This window comes from Antennarius striatus, chromosome 2 (assembly GCF_040054535.1).
Source record: "Antennarius striatus isolate MH-2024 chromosome 2, ASM4005453v1, whole genome shotgun sequence".
NCBI classification, from domain to species: Eukaryota; Metazoa; Chordata; class Actinopteri; order Lophiiformes; family Antennariidae; genus Antennarius; species Antennarius striatus.
This window is the reverse complement of record NC_090777.1, coordinates 21,917,501-21,927,378: the sequence shown is the minus strand read 5'-3', so window position 1 is coordinate 21,927,378 and position 9,878 is coordinate 21,917,501. Positions and strand designations below refer to the sequence as shown.

The 9,878-nt window shown below is 40.2% G+C and overlaps 1 protein-coding gene across 1 annotated transcript in view; it reads left to right on the top strand.

The window, feature by feature from the left end:
* The first annotated feature begins 590 nt into the window (after positions 1 to 590).
* The window catches only part of plxnb3 (plexin B3), a 45,745-nt gene continuing 36,457 nt past the window's right edge, over positions 591 to 9,878 (top strand). Inside the window, exons 1-2 of the mRNA XM_068336889.1 lie at positions 591 to 707; positions 9,128 to 9,195. The gene's annotated coding sequence lies outside the window, so the exon portion shown is untranslated. The remainder of the gene's footprint in view (positions 708 to 9,127; positions 9,196 to 9,878) is intronic.

Below are 9,878 nucleotides of genomic sequence, written 5' to 3'. Positions count from 1 at the left end.
CTTAATTGGGATCTCAAGCTAGACCTGATGTGACTCCAAATCTGTTCATTGTGTCATTTAATCAGAATCTGAATCAAATCTGAATTAGGTAGAAATGAATCTAAATCCAGTTGAACTGGGCAGACTGGTCTCGGCAATAAAGAGAAACTTGTGTCATGAAGCCTCTGGAAACAGTATCAATAAAATACTGAACATAATGATTACTAATTACTTTTTTACTAACTAATGATTACTTCAGTCATTGTCAAAACAAGGGTTGGGGGCCCAGAGGTCGTCAGGAGGGTGTGTTGTAATAAGAGAACTCAATGAAAAGCAGATAAAGTGTTCCACCTATAATCACCATAATGAACTATAAAGGAAATGTATGCAGAATACAAATTAACAATAATAAAAAAAATCATTTAACTCGCAGTTCTAATTACGAACCACTCTGAATCAGTGTGTGTCAAGTCAGTGTCAATAATCGATCGTGTCGTGGAGGTTCTGTGGGAGCCTCTGAGCCAGACAGCAGGTTGTTGGTTCTCCTCCGGGAGGAACGTCATGGCCTCGCCGAGCCGTGCGGAGCGGGGCGGGGTCTGTGTCGGACCTGTTGTGTGGCTCTCGGTCCGGATCGTGCTGCTTTCTGTCTCCCGGACTCTCTTCGGGTTTCTGTACTTTACCGGACCGGTTGGACTTGGTCGGACCTCTGAGGAGCCCGCCGAGCTCAGGTGAGTCCGACACGGATCACACCGCCCCCCGTTTTGCGTCTCCAACTTGTCCCGAGCTGCAGGAAGGAAGCAGCGTGAGAGTCAGGCGTGTCTGACAGCCGCGCACCAGACTCCTTTTAAAAATACGTCTTTTTAAAATCTTTTCGTTTTTTTTTTGCCTTGTTTCGCCAGAAAGAAACGAACGAATAAATTCTGAGAGCCGGACTGTCCCGGTCTTTAGTTCGGCTTCAGCTGTTTGATGTGCTGTCACCTTTATGACTCAAATCTACGGTTTGAGTCTCAGCAGCCGTCAAACCTGCCTCGGCGTGTCATGACGTCGGGCGGTTTAAATTAGAGGTTTTAATAGTGAAGTCTGGTGAAACGAGTTTCGCACTGTTTTCCAGTTTAATATCAAAAGGTTACTCAACTTCTGCTGGTTTTATGACAGTTCCAACTGTGTGTGTGTGTGTGTGTGTGTGTGTGTGTGTGTGTGTGTGTGTGTGTGTGTGTCTGTGTGTGTGTGTGTGTGTGTGTGTGTGTATTTGTATTTGTATTGAGCGTGAGTGGGTTCTGTCCTGCACTGGCAGTTTACCAGCCCGCAGCTTGAATAGCTGACATTCCAATACACACACACACACACACACACACACACACACACACACACACACACACACACACACACACACACACACACACACACACACACTTAGAACAGAAGTCACCTCTATTGACATTTCATAAAGAAAGTGTAAATCACGTGACCTACAAAATAAAACACACACACACACACACACACACACACACACACACACACACACACACACACACACACACACACACACACACACACACACACACACAGAGGAAGCTACATACCAACAGATCAGGTCTGTTATTGATGTGGTCCACTGATGTTCTCAAGTTCTCAAGTGTTGGTTGTCCAACTTTGTTTAGCAGCAGGGTTAAAATACTGAGCTTGCTGAAAGGATGGTTTTGGGTCAGGATGGGACCCCGTTAAATGCTGACTTGGTCAAACAGTTGGAGCCACAATATTTTATTGTGCTTTTTATTTCATTTATAAGGTGATCATGTCCATGTTTATTGGTGAGGTTCTGAACGCCTGTAATTTGATGTTTTTATCAAATGTGGATCCGACAGAAAGTTTCGTCAATCTGCAGTTGAACTACCATTTCCAAATATTGGGATGCTATGCAATAAAAGTTTTTATCAGTCAATGTGCCTTGTCAATAAAACACTGTTTAAATAAAGTATCACAGAGACAACATTTCAATGTGGAAACAGAAAAATTGTCAGCAGGTTCTTAAAGTCAGGATTGAGTCATGTTTCCTTCTGTGTTCTCCACAGAACAACTGCTGTCGTGTAAAAGTGGAATGTTCAGGTCAAGTCTCCTTTGTCAAATTTTACAAACGTCAGTGGGTGATAGTCTGGACTAACTGACCTCTGAGCTCTGCTGTTGTCAAACATGCAGAATGTGGTTTCATTGTGTTTCTGAAATAAGTGAAGTCTTTCCTGAAGAAAACAATGTCGATTGAGAACCTGAACGTATCAGTGTTAGTGGAGACCTCACTGATGTGGAGGTGATGTCATCACAGAATCCTGTCTGTCACTGATTCATATTTAAAAAGGACAGAAAGCAAAGGAATATGTCAACATTAAAAATGTTTTCTTTCAGTTAGATATTTGAATGTCAAATGTCCAATTATTTTGGAAATGAGGTGCTACGAAGTGTAGTCTAACTATACCTCACCCTTCGGCAATAACTGGAATTAACTTGTCTCCAATTGAAGTGAAAATAACCATTCCCAGCTCTGTACTGCAGCTTATTTAGGAATGTATTTTCAATAATATATGGTTAATACAAATCTATTTTAAGTTTACAAATAAATGCAGTTTATCTTTTAATATAGCACAATTTTTTTTACGATACACCGCAGATCTTTTATTTATGAATGAATGAAAAAATTTTAAAAAATTTGAGCTTGTAAAACAAGCACGGGAAATATTGTTATTATAAGTACTGTAAAATGATGTAAACTGGATTTTTATTTTTCCATGTATTTTTTGAAAAACGATGCATAATTGAGAACGACGTAACTTGAAATGTTGCAAGCCAAGGTGTCCCTGCATCTTGATTTTAACATTTTTTTGTTTGATTTATTTTTCATTTTTACACAAAGTTATTTTATTTTTATTTTTATTGAACAATTTTTGAGCTAAACAATTTTACCACAATATCTTAAAATTTAAAATGATAGTAAAATTAAAATCAGAACAGATTCATTGTGCTGACTAACCAAAATCATTTATCTATATTAATAACTGATTTTCATGCCTGTGACCAACCATAAGAATGTTTAAGAATTAAATAAATTGCAATTTAAATAAAGATTCACCTTTCTGTCTTTGCAAAAATAAATAGAAAATAAATTAAAATTAAGAAATTAAAAATTTTAAATTATAAGCACTGCTTGACCTTAATGATGTAGTGAAATCATCATCATCATCATCACTAACATCCATGGGGTGAAGATTATTTAAATGAAATGTCCATTTGAGTAATCTGAACGCCTCAATCCAGATTACTGTTTAATCCCCACCAGACCCTCACGGTGTTAATGTGCTGTACTTTATTATCACAGTCAAAGTGAACTGGGCTCACACCAGCAACCCGGACTAGTAACTACACTGTTTAAAATAAATATTTAAATATTATTAGTAATATTATTTAAAAATAATATATTTAAAAAATAAAAATAAAACAGATCAAACAACATAAAAGAAGGTTCAAACAATTTCTGAACGATAAAACAAAAGAAAAGTCTTAGCCGATCATCCATCCATCCATCCATCCATCCATCCATCCATCAATACACACATCCATGTTGAAGGAACTGCTGGAAATATTCTATAACAAACTGGAACCAGTAAACTGGACCCTGACTGATTGACTGGGACGACGCAGAGGGGGCGGGACTTAACGGATTAGGGTGTAACCTACTCAATGTGAACGAGGCGTCTTTGATCTCACCCCATCCCTAAAGAACAACCCTCCCTCCCTCATCCTCCTCCTGCCTCTTCCTCCTTCCCCGTGTGTGTATGTGTGTGTGTGTGTATGTGTGTGTGTGTGTGTGTATGTGTGCGTGTGGGTGTGTGCGCGCGTGCACGCGCGTCAGATCACACACCAAGCTTGTGTGTTGCCTTAGGTGATATTAATAATCCATAAAGAAAACTGGTTTCACTGGATTGGTCCCAGTAGAGCCCGCCCCAACAACACACACACACACACACACACACACACACACACACACACACACACACACACACACACACACACACACACACACACACACACACACACACACACACACACACGGTGATATCATTGCTATTTTGGAGTTTTTTCTTTTTTTTTACTTGTGCTCTATCTTTCTAAATCTAGAACTCACATGTCGAACGAAGTTTTTTCAAGTCGAAGTGTTTCTACCAGCTGACTGACTGTCTGCCACGGGTCATGTCAGGTCAGGTTTAGTTTCATGACAAGGTTTAGTCCTTGGATCAGGTTTAGTGTCAGGACCAGGTTTTGTTTCATGACCAGATTTACCGGTAGTTGCATTCTCTGAACCAGGTTTAAATCCAGAACCAGGTGCAGTTTCAGATCCTACTCTGCAATTACCTAGAGGAATAAAACTGCATTCACAGTTTAAGTCAGGCGGGTCCCTGTGATGGTGGAGGTTACCATGGAGATGGTTGTGGTAACCATGGTAATGACTGTAGCTGACAGCAAGTACAGGGACCTCAGAAATGCAGTAATACTGGAGTGTGTTCCTGATTGGCTGAGATGAAATATTCTGTTTGATGTCAGAATGCCTGAGGAACCAGAAGCCAGTTAAATCCCAGGTCAGAACTAGAACTCAGACCAGTTGAACCCTTGATCCACAGCTCTGACTGTTTGGTCTCTGCATGTGTGAGTGTGAGTGTGTGTGTGTGTGTGTGTGTGTATCCTGTCCTAAGCTTCAGACTGAAACACACTTCCTGTGACAAACAGTGACTTCCTGTCTTTCTTTTCTCTGTTGGACAGTTTAGAGTCAACTTTACAGTCGGTAAGACAGCAGAGAGATTCCACCGGTCCTGAGGCCGTCCACCCCAGGGAAGTCTTGGCTGGGTCTGTGGGGGCCACAGCAGCCTGAAGCTCAGAAATTCTGTGCAGCTTTTTAAAATATTCCCACTCAGAACTTATGGAAATATAGAACAGAAGCATTCTGGGTATTACAGTATTTTTTTTTGTACTGACTAATGTTACAGTGGGTCTCATAATGTTTGGGACCCTCACCAGTAGCATTGGCTGGTTAAGTCCGCTCTGTGCTGACCTCATGATAAATTTGTTGACTCAGCGGCATTTGTACATAGATCTATAAGTAGCTTATGTCAACTTTATTTATGTAGCGCTGAATCACACCAGACGTGCTTCAAAGTGCTTCACAAAGTCAGAGAAAAGGAGGAAGCCAACTGAGCGACTGAGAGCGTGAATGAAGCGTCACTGGCCAGGAAAAATTCCCCTTTGGGAAGAAACCTGGGGCAGTTCCTCTTTGGTGGGGGGTCGTCTCCCTTGACCAGTTGGGGTGAAAAAGGAAATACAAAACTGGACACGTAGGAAGACAGACTCAGAGTGGCAGATAGATCAAGAAGAGCCAGTGGGAGAACATCCAAACATGTACACAAACTCTGCTGTCCTAATATATAAATGTAAATAGGTATTTGCATAAAGAATATTGATTTGTAAATAGGTTTGTATAAACAGTTATATATTTTTGATGGCTAATGATGCTTCAGTGATCTGAGTTATGAAGAGTCTATGATTAGATGAGGTGGGTCGTCCTATCTACAAACTGGTTGCATTTAAAGTAAAGGTACTTCTCAACCTATGAACACAATTGGTCTGACTCTCTAGCAGTCCAAAATGATCCAAGGTCCACAAACGTTTGTAGCAAAAAATCAACCAAGATTTATCACAAACTTAAATTAATTCAAAAGCCCATAAGATCAAATGTTAAATTCAAATAAGGATTGCACTGATAAAGTTAGATTTTACAAAGGAGGAGCAGTCTTAATCTAAAGCTTGGAGGTTATGCCTTGAGTGTCAAAGACTGTGTCTTCCTGCTCCGGCCACGCCCTCCAGGTAGGATGACTAGACCTTTGTGCTCCAGTCCAGCCACTAGATGGGGGTGAATCTGGGATATAGCTCAAACAGAACATAACAGTATATGTGGTCATGTAAACAAACATTCATTTTGGCTCCTACAGAAGTATTGCACCTGACTTACCTGAATGACGTGTTTATGCGCTTCCTGAAAATGAAAAATGTGACTTACTCTGTTTTATTTCCATTAAGTTTCTCAATTAACTCGACCAATTGTTAATATAAAATAAAAGAACTTTCAGAGTTCAGCCCTTTTTCAATTTATGCCTGCTTTTCAGTTAAATGTCGAATTATTAATCTCCTGAATTTGTGGATTTCTATTAATTATGAGCTTTTATCTTCTCCTGCCAGATGAGGATGCGCCTGTCCTGTCTCATGTCTTCACCTCAGTGACGTCTGTTCAGATCAACTGATGTGTTGTGGTCAAGGCCTGCAGGCAATTAAAAAACAAGCAGAACTTTATTCTATCAGGGATGTTGCTGGGAAGCCATCTTTATTGAAGGCCAGCCGTCGACGGTGTCTTTAGTGAGATGAGTTTAGCTGACAAAGACCGGCTGAACAAAAGGACTGAATTTAAATGACTGCCATTGAAAGGCTTGGGGTGAACGGTGTTAATGAAGAGTCAGACTTCAACAGAGAGAACCTATTTAAACACAGTGTACCAGTGAAGACGACTAAATGACAGACTGAATTCATTCAAAAAGCTTTATTGACTGCAGACAGTGTCGGTGTTGCGGATTCTGCCGCAGTGTATGACTGGATTTAATTTAATCTTTGGTTCTATCACATGTCTCAGCTCCTAAAACTCCTCATTATCGTGATGACATTATATTTTAATCAAAACTGTTTATTTGATTCAATAAGTAGAAAACTAGTTTGATTTTCAGAAACGTCATTGTCTCCAGTTGACAATAAGACCTGAAGCTAAGTTTCTCCTTGTTTCATGTATTTGTGCTAAGCTTGGAAAACAGCGTGCCTCTACTGAAGGTAACACTTCTCTTAGTAGTACAAATACATTTTATCTTAATGTAGGCCTTTTTCTTTAAGACCCCCCATGTTCAAATTACAGGCTGTTGTAAAGTCTGTGTCTGCTGTGTCTGTGTGTGTGTGTGTGTGTGTGTGTGTGTGTGTGTGTGTGTGTGTGTGTGTGTGTGTGTGTGTGTGTGTGTGTGTGTGTGTGTGTGTGTTTGTGTAATTGCTGAGTGCAGCTGTCTCAGCCATCAGTAACACACCAGCATAGAAACACATATGCTGACACACACCTGTTCGTTGGACTGGTCCTTGATTGGTCTGTTCATGTTCCCACAATCCAGTGACTCAAACTGGAACTCCACCAGTATGCTGTTATTTCTGCGTGGGCAGACATTCTCTCCCAGACTGGAGTCTTTTTTTACAGAGAAAATAATTCATTATCATCATCATGATCACCATCAACAAAAACAACAAATATAATAACAGTAATATGGAACATTTGATGAATTAATCCGTGGCTTGAATAAATTGTTGTGGAGAGTGTATCACGGTCGTTATAATGTTCCTCCTCACTCAACCCAAACTGGTTCTTTAAACAGGTTTTGGGAATGTGGAGGTTGGGTCCAGGCTCAGAGATGCTGCACATATGGCTAAATGTGTGTTCTATATATGCAGATTACAGCTCTGTAATGTTACAACCACCAGATTAACTCACAGATTAGTGAATGAAGGCAGCCGGCCTAATCTGCTGACTGACCCAGTGTTATCCTGTGTGGGCTTCAGTGGTTAAATCCACTAGTGGGGTGGTGGTGGGGTTCATAGTTTCTATTATATCTGCACTTAGTACTGGTTTATTTCCAGTTATTGCTAATCTATCTCCAGTTACTACTGGTCTTTCTTCAGTTACTACTTCTCTATCGCCAGTAGCGACTGATCTATCTCCAGTAACTACTGGTCTATCTCCAATTGCCACTGGTCTATTTACAGTTGCTACTGGTCTATCTCTAGTTACAGCTGGTCTGTCACCAGTTACTGCTAGTCTATCTCCAGTTAGTAGTGGTCAAGCTCCCGCTACTAGTGGTCTATCTCCAATTGCTACTGGTTTATCTACAGTTTAGTAACTATTGGTTTGTCTCCAGTTGCCATAGGAGTTGCGTTTGGGGGGCTGTTTGGGTGGGGGTGGGGGTGGGGGATCAGCTGCTGTGCTCACGTTGACAGATGAGAAGCTCCTCAGTCTATAGATCATCCATCAATACCTGCAATGATTGATTGGCTATAAAATCTATGCAGCTCATTAACGCATCGTAAGGTTGGCAGACAAACAGGAAGTGATTCATTGCTTGACCTCACGGTTGACCTTGGAGGCAGATGGTGATGAAAATGAACAAAACACTTGAAATGGTTCAGGAAGAAGACACACTCTTTGTTTCAGACTTAAAAAATGGATGAGCTGCAGAATCATTCAGGACTGGAGGGAAATTAAAATAGAATCAGTAAACAAAGGTCGCTATTAAAGAGGTTGTCAGGGGACAAAACCAGACTTAAAAATTGCTGCAAGCAGTTTTTAATGAAATGTTTTTTAAAAATCACAAAATGTGATATTTTAGGACACGGAACAGATTGAGATGATTTTAGAAGTGAAGACCAAATTCTCCAAGGGGGCACTGAGGAGTCAGATCCTGAATCCACATCAGACCAGAAGTGAAGCTCCTTAACTTCTGGAACCAGGAACTGTTCTGGATCTGAAAACCATCTGTCCTGCTGCCTTCATGCTGATGGCTCTCCAAACTATTTTTAATTAGTTGTTCTGTGTTGTTTATGAGAAGACATGAGATAAATGATTAATCATTAATGGCCAACAGCTGTTGTTGGTCTCGTTCTCTCCTGTCGGCATCTCTCAGAGGTTTATTGTCTCTTCTGGGATTATGGTTGAGCGAAAAATGAAAACTTCTCACCAATGAACCAATGAAACCACCTAGTGTGAATAGTGTCCTCGTATATATAGAGCAGAATCATCTACATAGAACATCAGACAATAACTGAATCTAAGGCCTTAATGTGAATGGACCAATCAGATCACTGGCGTATTCTGATTGGAGGTTTGATCAGCCGATCAAGCATCATCTGTGTCTGTCAACAATGAACTAACATGTGACACAAACAAATAGTTTGTCTTCTCAGATGACTCTAACTTATGTGGTTTTCCTTGGCAAACATGGTCTAATATGTGTCTGCGTTTGCGTTCCCTCAGGAAATCTCCTCCTGATGAAGAAGGTTCCTCCTCTTCCTCCTTACATCTCACACAGGTTGCTTCAAGAGGTTAGTGTGACTAACTTCTATTTATTGTAACTTAAATGTGGAGATTCTGGAGTTCACCTGTCATGAAAATAACATAGTTGCGTTCATGATGTTGTCGACGTCTCACTTAAAATGTTGTCTGTCATCAAAGGTTGATGTTTTATGCGTCACTGCCTTCATTCATGATAACATTAGCTTTGGTGTTGGTAACATCTATGCAAACATCAGTTTAGATGCTGGCTGCAGATGTGTTTAAGTTACCTGCAGAGCTGACTAATTGTAAGAACATTAGCTACAGCTGCTTGAAAAGACAGTGACATCTGCTCTTCATTGTTTACATGTACAGTGGTACCTCTACTTACAAAATTAATTGGTTCTGGAAGAAATTTCATAAGTAGAGACAAATTTTCCATGCAAATACCCCAATCTGTTCCAAGCCCCCCAAAATTCAGACATAAATGTTTTAGAAAGAATAAAAATGCATCAAAAGATGTAACAAATACATGTTACAATTAGTTGATTACACAATAAATGAGAGTTATGCACAAAGTAAAAAACAAAGAATAGTGTAAAGAATAAAAATGATGGTCATTTACCTTTTAACTGCTGTCCTCATTGTTTTTTGCCCTCTTTGGTTCATGCGCTCTTGCCTCACCATACCGAACAACAGAGTGAATTCCAGTCCTCCTTTTGGACTTCTCCAA